General features: G+C 32.1%; 1 pseudogene; it reads right to left on the bottom strand.

The window, feature by feature from the left end:
• Positions 1-2,806: 2,806 nt before the first annotated feature.
• The window catches only part of LOC117020660 (protein EURL homolog), a 43,757-nt pseudogene continuing 20,474 nt past the window's right edge, over positions 2,807-26,089 (bottom strand).

Below are 26,089 nucleotides of genomic sequence, written 5' to 3'. Positions count from 1 at the left end.
TCTTAGTAGTGGATCTTAGGTCCTTAACAAAAAATTTACAGCAATGTACTCTAAGGCCATCAGGCTATCTGGAAGGCCTGAAGCACCCTCCGAATATGTAATGCTGGGGAACAGGCTCCTCTGTGATGAAACAGATCAGTGACTGACTGGTTAGGATATTATCTGTGTACTCAAGTATGAGGTGTTATGAATCAGAGGGATTCTATTACCAATATCTACAGATATTGGTCTGATCTGAGAAAGAATTCTCCCTAAACAACATATTCCTCCATTTCTTACAAGAAGTTCAGCTCCATTATCTTATGGGATCACCATCACATATGTGGTCCCTCATTGACTGAAATGTCATTCTGAGGTACATGACCATATTTTTTTTTTAAATGACTAGAAATGGACGAATTCCTTGATAATCAGCTATAAAAGCAAAATCATGAAGAAATAGATAATGTGGGTGGCTCTGTATCAATTAAAGACATTAAATTTGTTTAAAAAACTTCCCACTAAGAAACCTTGTTGAATTGTAGCAAACATTCAAAGAACAAATATTACCACTCCTATAGAAAACTTTCCAGAAATATCAAGAGGAGAGAGTAGGTCCCAACTCATTCAATGAAATCAGGATTATTCTGAATCCAAAACTATACAAAGACGTTAGAAGGGAAACAAACAAACAAAAAATAACAACAAAAAATACAGATCAACATTCTCTATGAAAAATGATGCAAAAATTCTAAATAAAACTTTAGCCAAATTGAATGCAACAATATATAAAAAAGATAAGGGTTTATTCCAGGAATTCAAGGTGTTTTAACACTTGAAATATCAATCAATGTAATTCACCATATAGATGCAGAAGAAACATTTGACAAACCTAATGTACATTACTGACAAAATTCTCAGAAAACTATGGATAAAAGAAATTTTCCTCAACTTGGTAAGTGCATCTATGAAAAATAGAGCTATCACCATACTTAAAGATAAAAAACAAAAACAACATATTTTTTCTCCTAAGGTTAAGAAAGGCAAGGATATCTGCTCTGACCATGTATATACAACATGATCCAAGAGGTAAAATAAAAAAGAGAGGAAGGGAGAGGAGGGAGAAAGAGGGAGAAAGAGGGAAGAGAGAGAGAGAGAGAGAGAGAGAGAGAGAGAGAGAGAGAGAGAGAGAGAGGGAGAGAGGGAGAGAGAGAGAGAAGGAGAGAGAGAAGGAGAGAGAGAAATAAGAGGTGTTTATATTAGAAAAAGAAAAGGTAAAGTATTTATACCACAGATGACATCTATGTCATCTGATGCAATGTAGAACACAGCTCATCTATGTGAAACATCTAATGGAATTTACAAAAAACGTTACTAGAACTACTAAGAAAGTTTATCCAGATTGTGGGATTAAATGTACACACACACACACACAATCAAATATATTTCTAGATGACAAGTGAAAACCAGAAATTGAAAGTAAAATAAAACAATGTCATTTTCAATTACATCAAAAATATGAAGTACTTAGGAATAAATCTGATAAAAGAAGTACAAAACGTTTGCATTGAAAACTGCAAAACAATGAGAAAAATTTAAGAAAGAGCTAAATAAATGGAGAGAGATACCTTGTTTAGGAGTTGGAAGATTCATACTATTAAAATGTCAATTCTTCCCCCAATGGTCTATATATTGAACACAATTGTGATCAAAATCCAAGTAGGTTTTCCTGTAGAAATTGATATACATCATCTAGAATTTATTTGGAAATGCCAAAGACCTTCAAGAGCTAAAATATATTGGAAAAGAACAAAATTCGAAAGCTAAGAGTAGTCAAGACAATGTAGCACTGGCATAAATATAGACAAATGGGTGAACAGAGGAAAGAGAACAGAAATATATTTTGACATATATGGACAGCTGACTTTAGACAATGGTGAAAGGGCAATTCAGTGGAGAAAGGGACAGAATTTTCAACAAATGAGGCTGGAAAATTTGCATATCTGCATGTGAAAAATGAACTTTGATACAAACTTTCATCATATACAAAACTTAACTCAAAATAATCATAGCTCTAAATATGAAATTTTTAAAAACTAAAAATATGAAACTTCTAGAAAAACTCCAAAGATAAAAATTTTATTACTTTGGGTTAGGCAAAATTTATTAAATGTGACACTAAAAAAAAATCCATAAAAACAAACTGATAAATTGAACTTCATGAACATTAAATTTTTTTCCTGTTTAAATTACAAAAGTGAAAAGATGAGCCACAGAATATAAGAACAATTTTGTGGAGCATATGTCTTATAAAGGATGTATATCCAGAACATATAAAGAATTCTCAAACTCTTTAATAAAAAAGAAAAGAACACAATAGAAAATGGGCTAAATATTTGAATAGACACTTCACCAAATAAAATAAACAGGTGGCAAATAAACTATGGAATGATAGTCAGTAATAACCAGAAAATGGAAAAAACCCAAATGCCTATCAAGAGATATATGGATAAACACACTGTGGCATACTCACAGAATGGACTACTTCTCAATAAATAGCTATGAATTATTGGTACATGGAACAACATGGAAGAATCTCAAAATAATTATGCTGAATAAAAAGAATAAAAGAATTATGCTATTATGCTTGCCTGGAAAATGGGAGTAGGGAGAGATCAGAGGGAAGGATAACAAAGAGACACAAAGAAACTTTTGTTCACTACTGACTGCATTCTTGTTAACTCTTATCTTTTTGTATAGCTGCAAATAGTGGGACATTGTTTGATTCTATATTATTTAACAGTGTCTGTATTCAACAATGAACTCATTAAATTCCTGGAAATACAACAGTCTGCTCTTGAGCACTGGTTTGAGCAAGCTTTAGCACACCACTGCACTTTAACCTCCGGAAAGAACTAGGCCCAGATGATTTCATAGTAAATTCTAACAAAACTTCAAAGGTCCCAATGCTACCTAAAATTTTCCAAAACATAGAAATGGAAGAAAAACTTTCAAATTCTTTTTATGAAGTGTAAAATATATATATATATATATATATATATATATATATATATATATATATATATATATATCTGAAGTGTAATATATTATATATATATGTATATACATATATGTCTGGTACATTATGAAGTATAATATATATATATATGATATATATATATATAGGATATATATATATATATATCCTATATATATATCTGATAGGAATAGTACAACAAATTAAAAACTACTACCACTAATGAATGTCAATGCAAAAGTACTAAATGAAATGAGAGTGAACAGAATCCACCAGCACATTAACAAAAAATAAATTATATATTTCAAGGATGCACAATTGGTTCAATGTCAGGAAATCCATTAATATAACACAGAATAACAAGTCTAAGAAGACAAATTATATGTATATCTCCATAGATACTGAAAAAAACTTGGCCAAAATTCAACACTCATTCCTAATAAAAACACTGTGGCAAATAAAAATTGTTAGATGTCCTGGCAAGGTAGACAAAGTACAACCATGAGACATTAGAAATTAATGGGGAGGATTTATAGAAGTAGAATAAGCTTGCTAATGTTTAGGATCCAAGATTTTAGTGTAAAATAAAAGAGATATACATATAACATCAAAAAAGTAAAAAAATTCTAATCCTGAATTTGAAATATCAGTATAAATTCAAGATAACGTATATTTTCTCTTAAAGATAATTTCCTACTTCTGAACACTTAAAATACCTATACTAACCTTATACAATAAGCATTCCAAACACCTAGATTTGGTAGTCTCAATATCATTTCCTCCTAAAGATAATATCCTTTAGAGAAATGGTGGGTTCTAGATTTAAAGATGGAAATACACATAATAAAAATGGAATATCTTATCATAGTAGAAAGTAAGGACTCAGAAATCAACTCAAAAAGACCCCAATGGCCAAGTTGGGAAAATCTGAACACTAATCAGGATAACTGCAACTCATTGAACTTATCAAATATGTTTATTTCCATGGGTTCAAAATTATATCAAAACAAAAAGACACTTTGACGGATACGAGCAAGTGAAAATTATTATTTTGAAAAGGAAATAAAGTATGATTTGAAAAGTTATTCAAGGAGAAAGGAACAGTCAACATAATTATGCATTTTTTGTATCTTTTCTATATTATCTGTATCCTAGAGTAACTAAATTATTGATGAATATATTTCTATTTCATAGAAGTTTTCCAATTACTCACTAGAAAAAGGAATGAGAAGATTAGAATAACTTGATAATACTGTATTATATAATTAAAATTTGTTAAGAGAGTAGAATTTAAGTGTTGTCTCCAAAATAAATAAATTAGTTAAAGGTAAATATGTGAAATGATGGATGTGTTTATTAACTCAATGGGGGAATCCTGTCACAATGTATACATACATCAAATCGTCATGTTGTACACTATAAATATCTTACAATCGTATTTGTCAATTATATCTTAATAAACCTGGAAAAAATACTAATTTTCAAACCTTTTGCAAACCTTATGAATTAATGAAATGAGTAATGATCAATGACTGCTTCCATCACAGATAGAAATCCAGACATCCTATAACCAGATGTATATGCAAATATCTATGAAGTTGCCTTTTAAAAATCAAACAAACAAAAACTGAATTTGAATCTGATTAAGTCTTTTATATTAGTCTGGATCTAATCAAGAGAAAAACCATATAGTAATTCAGACAGGAGACATTTAATATAAAGAATTATGAACTCTACCTGAGGATTGGTGTAATGAGGGCTTGGATACTTTAAAGTAATAATAACTTTAAATAATATAGGAGTATCAGAGATAGGGAGCATCCATGGCTCCTAGGGGTTCCAAAACAAGGACCATATCTGGAAAATACTCCCAACCAGGTATGAGGTCTGGAGCTCATGGGAGAGAGAGTGTGGCTAAGGCACATTTACTGGCAGATTTACCAAAATGCCACATTGAGGGTATTCACAGGGAATCTTCTTTCTGGTGTCCCAGGAGAAGTTGTCCAAGAGGAGACTCCACATCAGAGAAACTCATGGGGAAAGCACTCTATGGGGTGGTTGAGAAACTGCCCAAGGGGAGGTACTGTGTCCAAAACTACTGCAAAACTGCCCCAAACTGTGCCAGGGTAATCACCCACAGGGAGATGCCTTGTGCTGCTAGCTACTTGCATTGCAGAAGATGCCAAAAGAGCACCAGGACCAAGCAGAACTCCTTTTCTCTTCTAGGATGCCTTTGCCACTATCTACGGATAAAGCTTAACATCATGCCCACTTACTTGCAAGGGAAAAACATGTTCCAGTATCGCAAGCACTATAATGAAGGGTGGATTTGGAACCGAGGGGCAATATGTTGAAAACTGGTAAATTTCTAGCTCTGACTCCCAATACATTGGAATACAATGGGTGATTTAGTTGACTCAGGCCGCCATAACAAAATATTATAGATCAGGAATTTTAAAAAACAGACAGGTATTTTTTCACAGTTCTGTCAATTAAAAGAACAAGATCAAGGTGCCATCATGGTTGGCATCTAGTGAAGCCCTTCTTGGCTTGCAGATAGCTGCCTTCTTCCTATATCCTCACATGGCCTTTCTTCTGTGTGCAGAGGGAGAGAGAGAGATTCTAGTGTCTCTTCCAATTCTTATCAGGACATCAGTCCTATCAGAATAGGGCCTCACCTTTATGACCTCATTTAATCCTTATTATCTCTTAATAGGCCCTTCCTATCTCCAAATATAGTCATTTGGGTGCTAGGGTTTCAACATATAATATTGAGAGTAAACAATTTAGTCTAAACAAGGGACACAGCAACATGTTCATCTCATGGGAAAATAATCAGAAAATTTTAAACAAAAAATGGAGGGAAAACCTATTGATTAAATAAGTCAACATGTGTAACTAAAAAAAGCTATTTTGGCAAGTGCGAACACTTGCTCAATATTTAATGATTGTAACAGTTAATTTTTTCAGGTGTCATAATGCTGGTGGATTGTGGTTTTTTAAAGTTCTTATCTTTTAAAGTTACATGTTGAAATAGTTAACACATAAAGTGACATAATGTCTTAGATTTTTTTCAACATTATTCAGCGGAGAAAAGGATGGGGGTAAAGATGAATTAAGATTGCCACGAGTTAATAATTGTTGATCTTAGGTGACAGGCACAAGAAGAGCTCATTAGATTCTCTCTCTCTCTACTTTTGTGTAAGTATCATTTTCCATAATAAAACATTTAAAAAAGCAATGACAATTGAATATGCCTATAAATAAAAAAGATTGAAAATTGTAAGATAATATTATGTACAACTCTATGTTAATTCCTTTAAAAATTCCTTTAAAAATAGGTCTCTATTTTAGAAGAATATAAATTAAGAATATAAGTTATTGATTTTCTTGAGCACTGGAAAATTGAAATAAACCAACTGAAAGGCTAAATGTTAAAACAAATTGTCAAATTCTTCAAAAAAGATGCTACAACTAAATGGCTATATGGAAAATTGCTTTCAAACTATCAAGGACCAGAATATTTCTATATTTTAGAATTTCCATATCGTGTTGGCCAATAGTCCACAATCTGAATATCCCCTTGTACCCAAAAGCTATTGGAAAGGGCATACCATATTTAAATATAAAAACAAAATCAATAATAGTATTAGAGAAAGAGAGTAACGGTGTTATCAACAGTCTGAATTTTTTGAGAACTTTCTGGAAGGACATTGGAAAAGCAGAAGAACAAAACAGGGTTGAGGAACCTACAGATTCTCACAGATTAAGGAGGGACATTTGGAGAATTAAGCGTTCTTCAATAAATTTAATTAAAAAAAAGAGTTCTTAAAAACTGAAAACTTAGTCAACAAAGCTGGAGGTAGAGTGGGCATTAAGCCAGAAAGGCAGGAAGCTAATGAAGGAAAGAGCCTTGGGTCCAGCCTTGCTTTTGGACTCCACTGTTCATGGTGACTCTCCGTGGCCACAGCTATGGTCTATGCAGCAGTAGATGAAATCTGCGGGGCTTGTTGATGGAAGCAAATCATTTGATGATACTAATTTTCATAGGTAATTCTTAAAAATCATTTGAAAACAACAAATTAGTAGGCTGGGACCAATTTTGAGTGAAAATAGGGACTTAAAAGAAGGAAACTTCTAATTATTTTTGCCAGACTGACCAAAAGCAACCACCAATTCTTTGATGAGGGAGAACTATCATGTCCTATGTTAATTCCATTTTATAGTAATTAAAAGTTGATGAATAATATATTTATACTTAAATTATTATATAAGCAAAATATATAAATTTCTCAACCCATAGTATGGGTTCATTTCTTTTACCCTTCTTTCCATATTCATAAATTCTGTCTTAAATAAATGCTCTAGACAGTTCCTAGGAACACATACAATACACTCATGTGTTTTAGACTGAGTCTTTTATGTTGTTTCAAATTAGTTTCAAACATCTGATATGAACTTTCTAGGGCTCACTCTCTCTGCTTTTTCAATACTTTGTGACACATTATCTCCATTCTTTCTTTTCCAGTTTCCTACTTTCAGCCACTGTACCCCTCTGAATTTATGTCACATTTTGCACTCATTTTTCTAACTTAAATGCAGAGCTCTCTTTTAGAAAACACATTTTAAATTTACTCTCCAACTTATGCATTATGGTTGTAAGTAAAAGATACTTCTAGCACCCAGTTGCTGTCTTGTGAGGGGGCTGCTCCTTGCAGAGTCACCATGGCACGGGAGGAGGTTAGGGAGGGAATGCAATAGACATCTTACAATTGTGATGCTAGTAGGTCATGTGAGAAAACCTCAGCACTATTGTTTCTAGAATATTTATGTGTACATGCTGCATCTTATGAATGTATCTTACCATTTGAAAAAGACATCTTCCTTAAAGGTCAGCTGTTGGAGGCTTCTCTTGTCATTTTGACCTCATCCAAATAAGTGGATTAATCTTAGGAGTTTCTCTCTGATGTCAGCACCCAGTGAGTAGTATTCATAGACCTTACAATCTCTATTGTGAAAATCAAGAAATGGATGTATACACCTATTATTTAATTGCATTAACTTTTAGGGGGTTTATCACTGTGTGAGGGATATGTGAGTGTGGCAGGTGACCATTGGCACCCGCTAGAAATATATGGCAGAGCTTTGGAAATAAACTGGTTTTCTGATAAATAAATAAATAAACAAACAAGCAAGAGAGTTAAAAAGTCGTGCACAGGATTTTGTGTTTTGCATACCTTTAAGCTGCTATCTGCTTAATAAGGCCAAGCCTGGGACCGTCCTCACCCAATGGTTAGCATCTCCTCTCCAATGCTCCTGATAATTTGGCATTATGCACCATAAATATGTAAACAAAAGGATTTCTAGTGACTGTCTTTGACTAAGAAAATGGTTTATAAAAGAACTGGATATTATGAGAAACTTATTTAAAACTAGAGTGACCACATATCTCAGTTCTCCCAAGAAAAGAAGTTTTAATTGATTGCCCCAAATTAATTACTTTAGTGTCTTCTTTCAGTATTATACGTATTCCTATATGGAGGATAAATTATATGATCCCACTACCTGAAATCTATGTCCTCCCACAGATGAACAGCATCAATTTCATCCTCAAACCAGGCAAAATAAAAGGTGAATGTAACAATTAAGCACAATTCTCTGCAAAAGCAACAGTGGGCTGCCAGCGACTGAAACACTGGGTTTTTGCTTTTAATCTATTTATATAGCAAAAAGTAAGTGAAAAAATGCGTGTGAAAAATATGCATTGACAGGACATCAAGCAATTAAATTAAACACAACCACTTGCCATAAGCCAGAATAATCTTTCCTATATAATAATATATGATAACAGTAGGATGCCAAATAGAACATACATATTGTCCAAAAATTTAAATAAAAATATAATTGTGGAATATAGTTTAGAAAAATAGAAAGAGTAGAAAGATATTGGAATTAGATTTTGACATAATATTCAATTATGTTTTCTGTAATTCTATTACATCATTCTATGTGAAAAACAAGAGAAGAAAATCACAGAAAAAACAAAGGTAATTATTTACTCATACAGAGATATAGCCATAAAGTATTAATATTAGAGAACAACTTGCATTCAGTTATAAGGTGATATTTCTTTTTATTTTAATCCCTGTTAAACTTTTTATCCCCTCAGTTGTTAGTTGAGTTTCACATTGATTTTTCTCACCTTTGGGATTTCTATTTGCCTCATTCTACTTGAAAATATATTCCCTTTGCAAGGATTGATATACATTTACTTACAACTATTAATAATTTGTAAATCATTGGCTTCATGACCAAGAAGAACAGAAATCTTTGGTCTTTGCAGGCAAATGTGTCACCAAGCAGGATACTTTGGAAAAGCTTCCAACTGACATCTAATAGTAATATGCACTATATTTTTAAAGATAGAAAAATGAAAACTCATACTGCATTATTTAAAACAAAAGCAAGCTATGAAACGAGGAAAGGTCGGAGAATCTGAAATCACAACTTCTGACTCTGTGTCTCCATGTTGCCAGGCAGAACTGGTATGACCCTGAGTAAGTCATTCACCACTTAGAGTGAGAGTACAGAACAAATGTGACAATACACACGAAAGTATTTGTGGAAAATCCTATACGCATATTAACTATAGAGCACATCATTATTACAGAAACATAAAGAAAACACAGAGTGAGATGGGTGTAAAAGTATTGACATACATTTAAATAAATACTAAGAAAAAACTCCACATATAATGGTAAAAAAGAGAAGAGGGAAAAATAAAAATCCCTGTTTTATAGAAAATGCCAAAGTTTTATTTGGAATTGTAGAGCTCAGTGATGTTTATTGGCTCCAATCAACCATGTGGTTTTAGAAAACTTTAATTCAGTTTGTAAATAAAATTGATGTTTAACATTTCTTTTTTTTTCACACTAATGGCAGAAATAATTCAATGTTTTAAAATATTTTGAATTGCCTCAAAAATAAGGTGCTAAAGATATTTGCTGTCTCATAATTCTAACACAGAACATTCATGCATATTCCATCATGGCTGAAGAATATAGTAATTGTAAATTGAGAGAAAAATACTTAAAAATGACAAAAAAGAGTTAAGATGACATCATAAACATAGAATTAAAAGACAAAGAACTAGAACGCAGGGTTACCTAGCCACTGGAATTAGGCCCTTATTTAGATGTGACAGTTTAGATCACTCAACTTCAATGCTAAAGTTGGCAGGCTGCCTATTCTTTCAGTGAGGTAAAAGGAGAAGAAAGAATTCAATGTGGTAATTACAGGGTAAATCCCTAAGATTTTTTCAAATAAAAAATATTTTCAAATACTAATAAAGTCACTTTGAATGTAGCTTTATAGAACTTCAAAGTGCCTCATTTTCAAAATAGGCCTGAAGAAATGAAAACCAAATATGAAATACTGTAGTTGTCTAAGAGCAAAACAGCCAAAGCCTCCTTGAAAAGAATAATGTAATAAGGACACTCGATGTATCCCTAGAAATTGTCAATGTTCCTATTATTCCAGTGATCACTTTGAATCTTAGGAGTTATTAATTCCATTAAAAAGAAGTCAACAAACTGAATGGTCCTTCATCAAAACACAAATCCCTTTACTGAAGGATTTCACCTAAATGTGTGAAATTAATACTTATTCTGAAACAGAGGGTTGGGTGCCTTAAAAGCCTACTTGTTTCCTTGAGCCGTGCCTTGCAACACAGATGAGTTTAGTATTTCAGAGCAGACACTAGGGGAAGTGGTGAGCCTGCCAATTCTGTAACAGACACCAGCATGTCGTCACGTCTCACAAAGACCACCTTTGTGGGCCGCATTCTTTTCCCATCGGGCCGTGCTGCCCTGACCCGTGGTGTGTTTTTAGTTTCCAAAGAATGCTGATCCTCTCTAAATGATCTACTGAAAACTGAGTGTTGAAGCACAAATGAAAAGTGAAAAGTGCCATTTAGCACACAACATAATTATTTCATGGCCTACTGCAAGTTAGCAAAGGCACGTTTCAGCTTTTAAGATGTGAAAGCCAGATCGTTCTGTATCATAATATTTTCTGTGTTTTCTGGAAACAGACTTAAATCCCCCTCTTCCTGGGTTGGTGGCTGCAGAGAAGGAAGGGAGAAGGCAATGATATTTTCATGTGGAATAGCTTTTTAAAGACTGAGTAATAAAACCTCGATTAAAAGTGAACAAACATCGAATTCAGTATCTGCAATGGCAAGACCCTTTCAAAAGGAACTGACTTAACCTCAGGAAATAGTATAAGCAATCATAGCAATTAAATTCACGTTGTACTAAAATTTAATCCAACCAAGTATACCATGAATAGCCATACAGTGAGGACCTGTACACACATAGTCATTTTTAATACCAGAGGTTTAATTTTATATGTATTCTATCTATATAGTACGTGCCAAGTGGTTGAAAAAGTAACTTTATGTGACTTCTAATTCTCACCAATATTTCCTCAATAAATTAACCTTTATGATGGCACATTACATGTAATTTTTCGAGAAACACTCTAAAGCTCTATAAACCAGTGTCTCTGGTCCTCATGATTGAGAATAACTTCTAAGTTGACTCACCACCACATACCACTATAGCAAAAATACATTTGGGATAAGGTAATTTGCTTCCTGCCCAGATAACAGATAATAGAAAATACTCAGCTCCTTCCCTACTTTCAGTAGATTAAAAAAAAAAAAAAAAAAAAAAGGATTTTTAAAGGAAAATTACTTTAAAAATCATACTCTTCTGATTACTTCTTTGTCCACCTGTACCTGCAACAGCTCCATGGGAACCAGAACGTTTTTAGAACATTTTGTTTACTAACCACAGCATAGTGACGTTGTCTAGAACCTTCTTGAATAATGTTGTTTGAATGAATCAAGATTTTAGTGAGTTTCTCGATAGCCTATTAGCTACTGTCATTATGAAGCACAGAGATGACAACATGATAGAGAAGGTAGAATACCTGTAACATTTATGCTGTGTGCCTCCACTGAGACTTGTGACCTAACCCCAGCCGCAGCCATTTCTCAGTGCTGTTTTCTTCTTTACAATCAATGCTAATAGGTTGTCAAGAAAGAATTTCATTAAAAAATTGATGAACAATATCCCTAACTATATTTATTCTGTAATGCCCACTATATGCTAAGTGCCCACTATATGCCAAGTGATGTGTCTGGCAATATTAAGACTCAAAGATAATATTTGATGCTATTTGACAAATTATTCCTTGTTTATTATAACCATGGAAATATTTGAGAAACAAGTATTTATTGATTTTTCTACCATGTGTTGGACATCAATTATTACAATATGAATTCAGTGTTATGATCACTTCCCATTTTCAGATGAAGAAATTAATGCACAGAGGAATTAAGTAATTTACCCAAAGTCATACAGGTAATTCTTTCAGAGCCAAGATTTGAACCAAGGTAACCTGGCTCTGCAGAAGGGCTTTTATCCACTATGTTACGAGGTTTGCTGGATAGTGATGAGAAAGTCTTGCCATGTTATGTGATTTGTGTGAGAAGTATATTTTTAGACTGTAATATAGCTCTTTCTGTGGTTTAGCCAAGAGTTTTATGTAAAACAATCACATATTTGCAAAACCACCCAAAAGAAATATATCCATTTGATAAAGGCTTTTTCTCTGAATTATCAGTTGAACATTATTCGTTTACAAGCCTTCAACAAATTGTAGCACTCACACAAACACAGTAATTAGTTTTAATTTCCCTTTGTCAACCTAAAATAAAAATGGGGTAATTGATATCTTGGTACTGAGAATTTCATTCTACCTAAAAACAAGTTCAGCATTTTAGTAACTTGAAAGGGTATTTGATAATTGTTAACAATCTTAAAATTCTGACAGCCTCTGTCTGAAAAGGTTGTTTTATGAATTGAATTTCCTGTTACATGTTTTACAAATAAATTCTGCCTCTTGATGATGCTTATTTCTGTTTGGCCTTAGTATTCTGGTCCTAAAAAGAAGATTTTAAGATTATGAATACAAAGAGCTCCACAGCTCTCTTTACCTGCAAGTGAAATGACATCTGGTTAAGTGGATTCAGTGGTTTAAGTATTGCCTCTCAGTTGTAGACTTTCTTTTATGCCCTAACTTGGGCTTTGTTCTCTATCAAAATGCTCTATTGTTCTACACTATTTTGCCCTCCTCCTTTTCATAAGTATTTTGAAGTCTTACTCCTTCCACTGTAAATATTTTTATCTTGTAAAATGTTTTTAATTGTTCATCTTTTGGTTTATCAAACATATATGAAGGGTCTGGTGTGCTAGTACTGTTTATGGGTTGGAAATATGAAGATGAATTACATTTTTCATGATTTTTAGATTATCTACATTTCATAATAATATTAACTTTATACAAAGAAATGTGCCATATAGCATATATATATATATATATATATGCTATATATATATGCTATATATATATATATATATGCTATAAAGTTCACACACACACACACACACACGTAAACCTATGGACCTACCACCCAATCCAAGGACCGGAATACTATCATCAAAACTATCAAAGTCTATGTGTTCATTCCTTATCTCATTTCCTCTGCTTCCTCTCAAGTGGTAACTACTATTTGAATCCGTCTTTTGCATTCCCTTTCTTTTCTCCTGACCCTTTTTATTCTCATGCTTCTTCTTCAATAGTTTTAATATAGGTCCATATGTCTACTTTCATTATTCTTAATACTTTCCTCTTCAAAGGCACAATTTTATTTATCCATCATCCATTGAGGAAACGGGGCTATTTTTAGATTTTGCAATAATGAATAATGATGCAATAAACATTATTGGATATGTCTCTTAATGTATCTTCTAGAATTTCTAGTACACACATTATAGTGAAATTGCTATAGATTATATGATGATCCATGTTTTCAAATTATACTCCTATCAGAATGGTATAAAATCTCCATTGATCCAATATTGGAAATGATCAGACTTTTTAAATTTTGCCCAACTAGTGTGTGCTAAATAATGTTACAATGAGGTCTTTACTATTTCAGTGATTCTTAACCAAGGTTAATATCTTTCCTGTGTGCATGGATCATTTCTACTGCCTCTTCTATGAAATACTGTTTAATATCATTTGCTGCCTTCTTTTTTTTTCCATTTTAACATAAGCACTAGAGTTTTACATTTATGAAGCACTAATTTGATGTATGGTATGAGGTACAAAGCTCATTTCACTTATTTTTAAATATTATACAATAAATAAGCTCCATTTATTCACTGGTCCATTTATTTTCAAGTGCTCTTCAAAGGTACTTGTCTTACATGTCAAATTTGGTTCTGTTTTTGATATCTCTATTCCATTGCATTTTTCTTGTCTAATCCTGTGTCAATGCCACATGGTCATAATAAGCTTTAAAACCTATTCTTTTTTTTTCAGGAGTATCTGTATTATTTTGAGTCCACTAACAATACCATTGGAATTACATTAAATTACATTAGATCAATTTGGAGAGAATTATATATTTATGATATAGAATCTTCTTACCTATGAAGACATTATCTATAATGTCTTTTTAATAAAATTTTACACTCTTTTACATATACATGTTTTGTTGTGTTTATTTTTACAAGCCATGTTATTTATTTTTCTTGGATCAGTTTTGGTAAGTGATATTTTTATAGGAATATAATCTCCAATAAATCAAGCTTTAAAATTACATATTACAAATCTTTTAAAAACTTTGCTATTGTTTGAAGTATAAATAATTGTGAGATGTGTGTTAAAATATTGCATTGTAATAGACATTTGCAAATTTATCTCTAGAAGTTATGTAAACTTCTGCTTTTTGTATGCTGAAGCTATACTATTTAGTGTATTCCAGTTATGCTGCTGTAAATCAAAACTTTCACCTCTTAGTAATAGTTGTTATTAGTGTTAGAAGTTGTTTTATAAAAAGATAGTTAATATTTTCATCATGGGTGTGTTACTCACCAATGACAGCTGAATAGGTATTGTTACATGGAAGAACTAGTATTTAGCTTGGTATAATGTTTTTATTTTCATTTGATTGCAATAAATCATTATATTTAATTTTCCCTCAAATGTAGTCATTTGCTTTATCTCCTACTAGAAACATTTAGCAAATAATGAGAATGAAAACAGCTTTCTACTATATGGTCCAAATTTTTAACAATAGGTTTTTTATTTTTATTCATTTAATTAAGATCCTAAGTACACAGCACCAAATTGATCATGTTCCTCAACCCATACTATGCCATTATTGGCTCCTACATGAATCTGTATATTAGCCTTTACCTCTTGATCTCAATTTTATGTACTTCTCCCAATAAGCGCCAACTTTACTGAATTTAATGCACACCTTGCAATTTATCTTCCAATCATATATTTTCATATTTGTGTGTTTCAGAACTAATAACGCATTTTTGTGTCAATGAAATTTTTATAACTGATATAACCCTATTGATAACATTCTCTCTCACATTTTACTCAACATTCTTTTTTAGTAAGTTGGTGCACATGTAATTGCGGTTTTTACAATTATTTTTAAGCTTTTAAACTGCAATTACGTTTGCCCCAACCTAATATGTTTAGTAATGTCATTCTTATTTACATAGCTTTTTGCTTTTGACTGCTATGCATTAGTGCATATTGTAGATTTAGAACACATTAAATATAATTTTCCTTAATGATACTTAGGCTGTCTCTAATTCTTTCCTTTCAGAATAATCTCATTCATGCCTCTTTGGAAACCAATGTGAACAATTCTCTGGGCTATATAATTAGTGGATCACATACATTATATATTTATGTGTATGTGTATATATGTATGGATATATAGTATATTATATATATTTGTGTGTATATATATAATATATACATATTATATATATACATATATATATAGCTTGTGTGTGTGTGTGTGTGTGTGTGTGTGTATCCTTACCAGCTCTTAATGCTCTCTGACTTTCTAACTTTTGTCAACATGAAAAATATAAAGTAGTATTTCATTGAATTAACTTGTGATCTTGTGATTACCAGTCAATTTGGATATCTTCCTACTGTGCATATTTACCATTTAAGCTTCCCCTTTTGTGAACTGATGTTCATATTCTTTGCTAATATTTATATGAATTGATATTCTTTATTTTTAACATGTTAGCAAAAGTTTTTTCTCTGTTTTAGCTGTTAATTTTTGCAATTGTTGATCATATAAATATCCCCTACTAACTTGACAATTTACTTTTTTTTGTTTTTGTTTTTACAAATTATTCTTTTGGGGTCTTTAAGAATTGTGATGAAATTCTCTTATATTTTCTTTTTTAAAAAATTAAAGTTTATTGGAATGGCAATGGTTAGTAAAGTTACATAGGTTTCAAGTGTACAATTCTGTAATACATCATCTATATATCACATTGTGTGTTCAATGCCCAGAGTCAGTTCTCCTTCGATCACCATATATTTGATCCCACTTACCCTCACCTACCACCCCCTCCCTCATTTTCTTCTATTAGATTTATTGTTTTTAACCTTTCACAGTCAGGTTTTAAATCACTTGGAATCTTTTTTTCAATATAGGCATATGTGATATAGAAATTCTTCTTAAAATTTTCTCCATGGGGAATCAACTTTCTCAATGCAATCAACTAGATAAGCTACTCTTTAATATAAATATGGTGCTACTTCTGTTATATGCTAACAGAATATAACTATGTTGTACATTCACTATTCTGTTCCATTTGTGTATTAGTTTTTTGGTACCAATAACAGTCTTTTAATAACTATGGCTTTGTAATATATCTTAATTTTTTAAATATATTTTAATATGTTTTTATTTTATATTTCCCTCAAAAGGAAATTAATGTTTTTCCATCCATGACCATGATAAAGCTCCTCACATAGTCATGTCTTTTATTATATTATTTTATAGAGTTTTAAAATGCTCCCCATTACATTGGTAGCATTCCTTAGTAATTCCTAAACACCAAATATTTAATAGTTACTTTTGACTATTGCAATAGTTATCTTACTTTCTGTTACTTTTTCAGTTAATTATTGCTAGTGTAAAGGAAAATGTATTACTTTATTTTATAAATGTTGATTGTGTTTTACTAACTTTATCAAACATGTTATTTATTTTAATAGCTTGCATGTTTTCCTGGGTTTTAAATATAACTGATCATATTATCTTCAAAATAAACTTTATAAGCAACATATACAGTAGATATAAATAAGGCAGTTAGTTGTTTAGAAAATTTATGACAGTGGGTTGCCAATGGTCAGTATTAAGGAAGAAGTCTAGAAAAAAAGTTTAAATAAACAAACAAAAGCAACAGAGTATATATTAGGGTTGAGTTGGGGTTTGGGATTTTATAATGACAATATTATTACAATATCCTGCATTTCTCTTTGCATATTCTTTCTTATTCACATCACGAAAAAATAAATATCACCATATAACCAGGAAACTTTTGCAGTGGTTGTTTACTGTTCTACTCTGTGAGAGACTTGATAACTAGTGCATTAGTTTTCAGAGAAGACGAAAAAATTTCTTTGATGTGAATATCCTTACATATATGTAAAAATTTAAATTATGGAAACTTGTCTATCATTTTCTAATACATACTACACACAAACACTTTAAAAATCTAAATTCCATTTGGACAGTTCCCATGACAATTTTCCAGACAGTAATCATTTTCTTGGAACTTACTTTATGAACATAGATTAGTCCTTTTCTAAGCTAGAATTGGACAGCTCCCCAAAAATAAAAGTTTACTTTCATCTTAAATTGCAAGGTACACACTAAATTCACTAAAGTTGATCCCTATTGGGAGAAGTAGATAAAACTGAGATCAAGAGATAAAGGCAAATATACAGATTCGTGTAGGAGCCAATAATGGCATAGTATGGGTTGAGGAACATGATTAATTTGGGGCTGTGTACTTAGGATCTTAATTAAATGAATAAAAATATAAAACCTATTTTTTAAAATTTGTACCATATATTAGAAAGTTGTTTTCATTCTGTAAAGGAAAATAAGTATCATAGGTGATACATGTTTGATTCATCCCATATGAAATCAAGTTACTCTGCACAAATTTATCAGAGAGAAAACATATTTTCAACAAAAGGAAAACCATAACATTTAATAATTGGAGCTTCATGGAAATAGCCAATTGGCTAATATCTTCCTTTGGTTATGATGGTGAAACTCTCCCACCTGAATAAAACTTGATATGCAAGGAATGATCATGTTTAGAATAAACACAAGACACTGAGCAGTACATCCTAAATTTAAAAAGAAAAAGAACATATCATTATGCTGAACTAATTTTCAATTATAAATGAAGTTAAATATTATGTTATTAGATCAATATGATATCTGTTAGTATTTGTGTAATAAGTTTTCAGTTCGGTCCTAGGTATATATTTCTAATTAAAATATCAAATTGATGCTTTATTTAAATGTAATATTTCTGAATCAATTTTAATTCATTAGACTTTGTTTAGAGTTGAGAGCTATGTATCAGAATACATAAAAAGTATTAAAACTGTTTATCAGTCACACTCAGCTAAAATTTACTATTGACACCAATATTCAAACATATATATATGTGTGTATATATATATGTGTGTGTGTGTGTATATATATATATATATATATATATATATACACATATATTCAATAAATATTCACTAAGCACCTATATGTGGTCATCATCCTAGGCAAAAGAGATATAATATCGAGAGAAGATTGACAAAGTGTTGAGTGGAGATTACAATCTAGTGGGAGAGATATAATAAAATAATTTTATAAGCAACTAAAAAATCAATTTCAGTAAAATATAATGGGTAATATGAGAAGAAAATACAGTGTGCAATAGGAGTACATTGAAGGGATCTCTACTCAAATCTGAAGGGGAGATTTAATTGAGAGTCATGAGAAGTGTTTTAGAGGAATTGACATACAGACTGAGACAGATGTTTGATTTAGAGTTAGGCCAGTGACTGGGGAGAGGGAGAGAGAAGGTGAAAAGTGTTCCAGGCATACATGGGGACTGCCTGCTGGGAGACATGGCAGTGAGATAGAGCCTGGCACAGCTGAAGAGCTGAATGAGTTCCATATGTCTGTAGTGTAGTAGAAGGGAAGAGACTGCCTAGAGAACAACATGAAGAGCCAGCCATGGGTCAAGTGCCGGAAGGTCTCATAAATCCTGTGAGTACACTTGAAATATTCAGCAACATAAGGGATTTAAAACAGAGTGTCATGGCCATATTTTAATTTCAGGAAGAGCACGTTGGCACCATTCTGTGAGTGAATTAGGAGAAGCCAAAACAGGAGGCAGGATATGTGGTAAAGAATCTATTTTAATAATGATGGTCTAGGAGGTACAGTCAACAGGAGTCCGTGATCAATTAAGCATAGGGGAATAAGGTAGAAGCAAAAGTCAAAAATAGCTCTCAGGTAGTACTTCTTAGAACTGGGTGAACTCTGGTGCCATTCACTGAAGTGAGGAATGCAGAGAGTTAAAAATGAGGAAGGTTTAGTTTTGGATAGTCAAGTTTAATGAATCTGGGAGACATCTATGTGAAGATTACCAGTAGGATAGCTACAGCCTAGGACTTACGAAGGAGAGCTGAGCAGAAAATAGAACTTTGTAAGCCATCCATACATATTTGACAATAGAATATGCATGAAAATTTGAGATATCCTTGGGACTAGAATGAGAAATGAGACTCGGGCAGACCTGATAGTAATGCAGTGTTTAAAAATGTAGCAATGTACTGATAATTCCAATTTATATCAAATGGTAACATTTTGTGAGAAATACTGAGCTTTATTAAAATGAGCTGTCAATATAAAAAGACAGGAATAATGAATCAGCATGGTATTCAAATATATTTCAATTCTGAAAAATCTCTGTATATAGTGTAAAAACTGTCCAAAGTGTTATATAAACATAAACAATTTGTGACTTTACTTTGCTTTAAGATCTTAAAAAAAATAATTAAAAACAAAGTCTTCCATATCATGTTCTCATTTTGAAAGTAAAGCAATTTACCATGCAAAGAGTTTCTCTCAGATTTATGCTAAGTATATTTGCTGTGATTTTACCAATATTAAATTTGCCAAACAAAGCAGAGTTGTTAAATATCTAAGACCACATTAAAAACGGGAGGTTGATTTTCTTATGTTTACACTATCTCTTTATATTTGCTTATTAAACTAAACTAGTAAATAAAATTATAATCAATTGGTAGAATCCTAGTTCACAAGTGCAAGAGTAAGACAAATCCTAAGGTTTAAAGCAAGAAGTAATTTAGACACCTAGTTTTGGGAAAGAAACTTAGTCAGAAAATTGACCCTCTGAGATATACTTTAACACATTATCATTAAGCCTGAAATGGATTTACTTGTCTGTAATAAACATTTCCAACAATAATCCATCCTGACAATCATGGAAAGACAGCTTAATGATGAGCATATCTTACCTCCGTTCGTAGTCTAAGGATGGAGTAACTGTAATCAATGAAAAGCCTATGAACTTGTGTATTATAATCTGTTTTGAAAGCAAATGGAAATGAAGATGTATAGGTATATATGGAGGGGCTTTGAAAAGACAGACATACAGTGGCAAATGAGGGAGGCCCTCAAATTAAAATAACTTACTATGTGCCTACTAAGAAATTATTTAAATTATTAAATATTTTAATATAAACAGTATATTATTTTGTACAATTTCCATTCTATCATATATTTCCCCTGTCAATTGTTCTTCTATTCTGTCTTCTAGGAATAAATAGGGGGTGAATTATAATTAATTTTCTGATGCTCTCCTCAAGAACTTTTTCCATGAATTAAATATTTAACAGTTTGTCAACAGGGGACAATAGTTGGTTAACAAATGTTTATTTACTTACTCCTTTCCTACTTCTATTTAGTTATACAAATAAATACAAAAGGCTTAACAAAGTAATTGTGCTTCAGGTTTAAATCTGGGATTTTGATTGTTTTAATAAAAAGAGGGTGTTGCTAAAAGATAAAGTGAATTAAAAAAAAATGTACAGTAGCTTTCTGAAGAGGCACTGGGAGCCTGAGGATAAAATGTATCTGGCACTTTCCAATCCCAGATTGCTACTTCCATCTCTTATTAAAACTCTCAGAGAAAGAGCACATTTATATTGTTAATTAATGCCCCTTGTGTTTTCTCCATAGCTTTCTGTACAGCAAAGCTTTGGGGACCCACTCTGTTCCTTGGCAGGAATGTGGCCTTTATGAAGAAAGTCAACTTCGGCATGCTCCGAAGGCAACACAAAGGTCAACTACGCAGTGGATGCATTGCCAACTGAATCAAAGGCTGTAAGAGAAACTTAACCCTGGTATTGACTCTGCCAATACTTTCCACCATTGCTGACTCACTGAGTGCATTGATTTTTCACAGATTCTGCACTGCTGGCCTAAATAAAGAGCAGATGAGGAGGAAGGAGCTCTGGACCATCACAACATCCCAATAAGACTTTCATCATATGAGGGGATAAATTGAGCCTGTGCGATCTCATATAACTTAACAAATGTGCTATGTTCTGCTTACTCAGAAAGGAATGCTCCAAGAGCTAGTATATATTCATTCCATGCTTAGTAAATATGAATACATGATTAATTTCAAGTATGAATTGTATTCTCTAAATATAGCATGGTTTAGTGGATATTTGGTTTTGTCAAGCTATATGTAATACCAAATTTAATATCAGTATGTCAACACACAGCTAAAATACTTCCCTGGTAGTTATAAGGAAACCTCCTAAAAGAAACGAAATATGAATAAGAGAAATGTTTTGTCACTACAATTTGGCCATAATAATGAGCTTTTTGGGGAAATCTCAACATGCTTCTAGCCTATATTTTACCAAACACTACCACAATTTCCAATCTAAGTACCAACTGTCTTTTTCAACTGTTGGAAAGGATAGGCATTACTATTGGCTACATTATAAAATTTTTGACCATTTTATATAAAAATAAACTTAACAACAAAGAAAAAATCAGACACATAACATCTAACATTGTTACCAATAAATTATGCCTTTTCGCTTCCAAATATTGTATTCATTTTCTATTTCAACAGTAAGCTTAATACTGTGTTCAACATGTGGGGCTTAGAAGTAGGTTATACACCTTTATTAACTCCCAGAGAGCGTGATATAAACCCAGACATTTTATCTATGTGATGTTTCTTCAAGTTTATTTAGTGATGTGCAGTGCCTGACAAAGAAGGATGAAATATGTCTCAGTGTGAGAGAAACTGTCTCTCTGAGCCGGTAAGATCTTGCCTTTTGCTTCCATCTTTTTCTTTGATCTCTTGCTTTTTTGCGGAAGAAACGGTGTCATTGGGGAATGGAAGTCAGATTTTTTTACTTAGAAATTGATACTTGTCTAGTTCAGTAGGCGTAAATGAGACCATAAGTAAAAAACTTAGATTTATAATTGGTCAAATAGTATCAGGATATAAATAGAAACGGATACATTTAAATATCTTTAGAATTAAGTATTTTGTAAATTTTACTAAATATAAAACTATTATCTGTCATGTATAAAAATTCAAAGGCACAAAAACATAAAAATATATAGGATAATTATAAATTAAGCAATTCATAGATTTCAGGACATCAAAAATATACATGCATGTTTAATACATATTAAACACTTGGTATTTTACCCATAGAAGCAATCCTTATGCAATAACTACATATTTCTTTCCTGTCTATCATTTTTGTATCCGATTATTTTTTTAAATGCATAGATATTCCTAATTTTATGTTTAGAATAGTCAAATATTTATATATGTTGTACTCAGTGAGTACTAGTAGTTCTTCTTCTCAGTTACTCAGATTGTTCCAAATTTTGTTTCCAAAAACGTGTTAATAAACCTTAGTCCTTAATCTATTATAAATTTGATTAACAATGCTTATATTAAAAAAAAATACTTTCTTACAGTGGGTTTACTTGAATTACCAATTCTATCTATGCTTTTGAGTGTGTGTTTTATATTTTAAAAGCCCTTACTCAGAAGACTATGGGACATTTTTATATGCCATCTAATTCTTACAGAATTTATAGTGGTTGTAAAATACAGGATTTTAAACTAAAAAATTAAAAATGTAATTCCAGCCTTGTTATTTAGTAGCTAAATGTCATCAGGAAATATTCTTGATCTGATTAAGCCTATTTTCTCATCTGTTAAAGAGGTTGTAGAGAGTAAAGGTGCAATAGATACTGAGGTTGTCTTCACAATCTTAATTCTGCCTGTTCCTAAGGGTCATCACTGTGCCTTGGAGGTGATACTAACTTTAGCCATCAGTTTGAGGGAAAGTAATCCTATTTCTGTCAGTTACTGCTTTCTATAACCTCATCCTAAACTAATCTGCATATGGTTCTCTTCTGACCACATAAATTGGTTCAAGTGATTCAATTCAGGCCAAGTATGCATACAGATAGGTGGAAATTTTCTGGAGGCTCTGGAGGGTTAAAAAACAGAATGGCAAGAACCAGCTCTCTCTGCATTTTTCTTCCACATTGTTGTGTTGTGTAGATGTGAAGCCTGGAAGTGCTGCAGCCGTTTTGCCACCTTGATACCAAGGCCAGCAGAGAGACAAAGAGAAACTAGGTCTTTGGTATCATCATTTGAGTTAATAAAATAAAACCAACACTAGAGACCTCCCCAATTTCCTTATGTTTAAAGTGTTCTTGAGGAGGTTTTTTGGTTTATTTTTATTTGTTTGTTTTTGCCATTGTTTTTTCAACTTGAAGAGGAAGAATAATGACTAGTAAAAAGGGATAGTCTATACCATGATGAATTTTTATACAGGCAATATGTTTCATTTTTTATTCTTGAAAAAAATTTTTTTTCAATATTCTCCTTGTTGTCATTCAGTAATTCAGTATTCCTGTCAAATTGAAAAATACTCTAATTGAATGTGTTTGAATGTTATCCTTGCACAATTCTTTAAATTGAAAGACAAAATGTTTTACCTCATTGTTGGACATACATTCCAAGCTTTTCAAGTTTAGAAGAGAAAATAAAATTAACCACATTTTCCTGTATTGTAAATTCCGGAAGTGCCCTTCCAGATCCTCTCTCTGCTTTTCTCCCTCTTGTTCTCTCTCCTAGAAGACTTAGCTTTGTGTATCATGTTTAAAGGCTGCTCATGTCCCCTCACTTCTGTTATATTTAGGAAGGCCAGCAGAAGGAATGGAGAAGAAGGAGGTCAGTGTATTTTTGCTTTTGACTTTCTCTGAAGCACTTATATGGAGATGAATGTGTCCTTCCACTGAAGAACACTACTGAGTTTACATTAACTGTCTTCATCAGAGACCCAAGGACTCCACGGTCCCTATGCCCTTGTAGCCTAGGAGTGGTAAGAACTTAGATGCATTGTATTAGGTTACTGCACTTCTTGTGTTTCACACTTTACATATTTGTAAACAAATCATTTGTGAGTACTCTTTAAATTATCTCACTTTGATTTCATCATCTATTTCTGGTTGAAACTCTGACTGAATGCATGATTCAAATCAAATAGTATTAACTGGACTATTTTGTGACCTATCCTACATAAGTGCACCACCTTATTTAGAGTGGTATTTAGAATAGAGGTATTTCTCCATTAGAAAATTGACCTTTAATAGCAAATGAGGTAGGATAAAAAGGTGAATTTGGTAGCTTCAATTAGAGTTTCAACTCATTACTACTGAAAAAGGCTTTTCAAAAAATGTCATATATTGTTATGAAATTTGGTAATGTTCTTTGTGTAATAATAAAGTTCTTTTTCATTAAAGAGAGAAGCTGTAATGATGCATAGAAAACTACCCCCCAGATTAGGCATATTTTGTCTTATCATCAAATTTGAGTCCTACTCAACTGTCCTCAGATAAAATATATAGCAAAAATTAGCCATTCTATATACTCAATAAGTGTTCAATGCAACATATTTTCTGGTCTACATATTATGTGAACTACTATGTCATTGTGGGAAAAATCCTTGGACGTAAGCTGATTTATACCAATGCTTTGAAAGATGCAAAAGGAATTATCTCATGCTATGAAGATTTCAATAATGGCTTTAAATTATAGAAAGTTGATACAACCCTGGTCCTAATGCAGTAAGAATGGCAGACCTAAAATTGCATTCCACCATCTAAATAGAGCAATTACTTTTAGTCCCCTAAGGTTCTTGGTACATGAGCTCTAATGCAACCTGATTTTGAATTCACAGAACTTAATGTAACAATCCAGAAATTACATAAATGCCTAATTTCACCATGGTTTATTAAGGTGTGAGTGGGCAGAGAGGATTAGTTTTAAATACTTGTGGTTTAGGCTTAAAATGATCACAACTACTACTACTGATTTCAATAGACAGTGATATCTTAAATACACATTACTTTTCTTTATATTATAAACTCCCTTGCTAAAGCATTTCTTTTGTCTATCTTGTAAATAATTACAAGATACAGTAGGATGCTTCTATTTCTGATTTAACAGATTGTGAAGTGTACATACAGGGATTTCATATTATTAGAACTATGATTATCACTTGTCCAAAATTTTCTAACTTTAGATGATTAATAAGGCACTTAAGGTATGGTTTTCATTTAGATCTTAGTAAGCGTCAGAGTTTAACTGTGATTCTTATCTAAAGTATTTCTTCTTCTTTGAATTATAAATAAAGCAAAATAATCAAAAAGAATAAGAATATGTGATGACAAAAGTGTGATGATGGGGAGGAAAGAAGAAAGGAAACTGGAAAATTCCACAATTCTTCCAATCTGAACTATTAGAAATTTGTAGAAGAAAAAGTACCCCCAAAAGTAGTCTATTATATTTAATATTTGAAAACCTCCACTCCTATTAACAACTTAGCTATTTTTTTCCCTTACACCTCTCTTATTTCCTTAGATTTCTCCAAAGATTTAGAAACTAGAAGGGAAGATATGATGGCAAGAATTTCCAAGAGGCAGTCAAAAACAATGAA

Source organism: Rhinolophus ferrumequinum, chromosome 3 (assembly GCF_004115265.2).
Source record: "Rhinolophus ferrumequinum isolate MPI-CBG mRhiFer1 chromosome 3, mRhiFer1_v1.p, whole genome shotgun sequence".
NCBI lineage: Eukaryota > Metazoa > Chordata > Mammalia > Chiroptera > Rhinolophidae > Rhinolophus > Rhinolophus ferrumequinum.
This window is presented reverse-complemented; position numbering and strand designations above follow the sequence as displayed.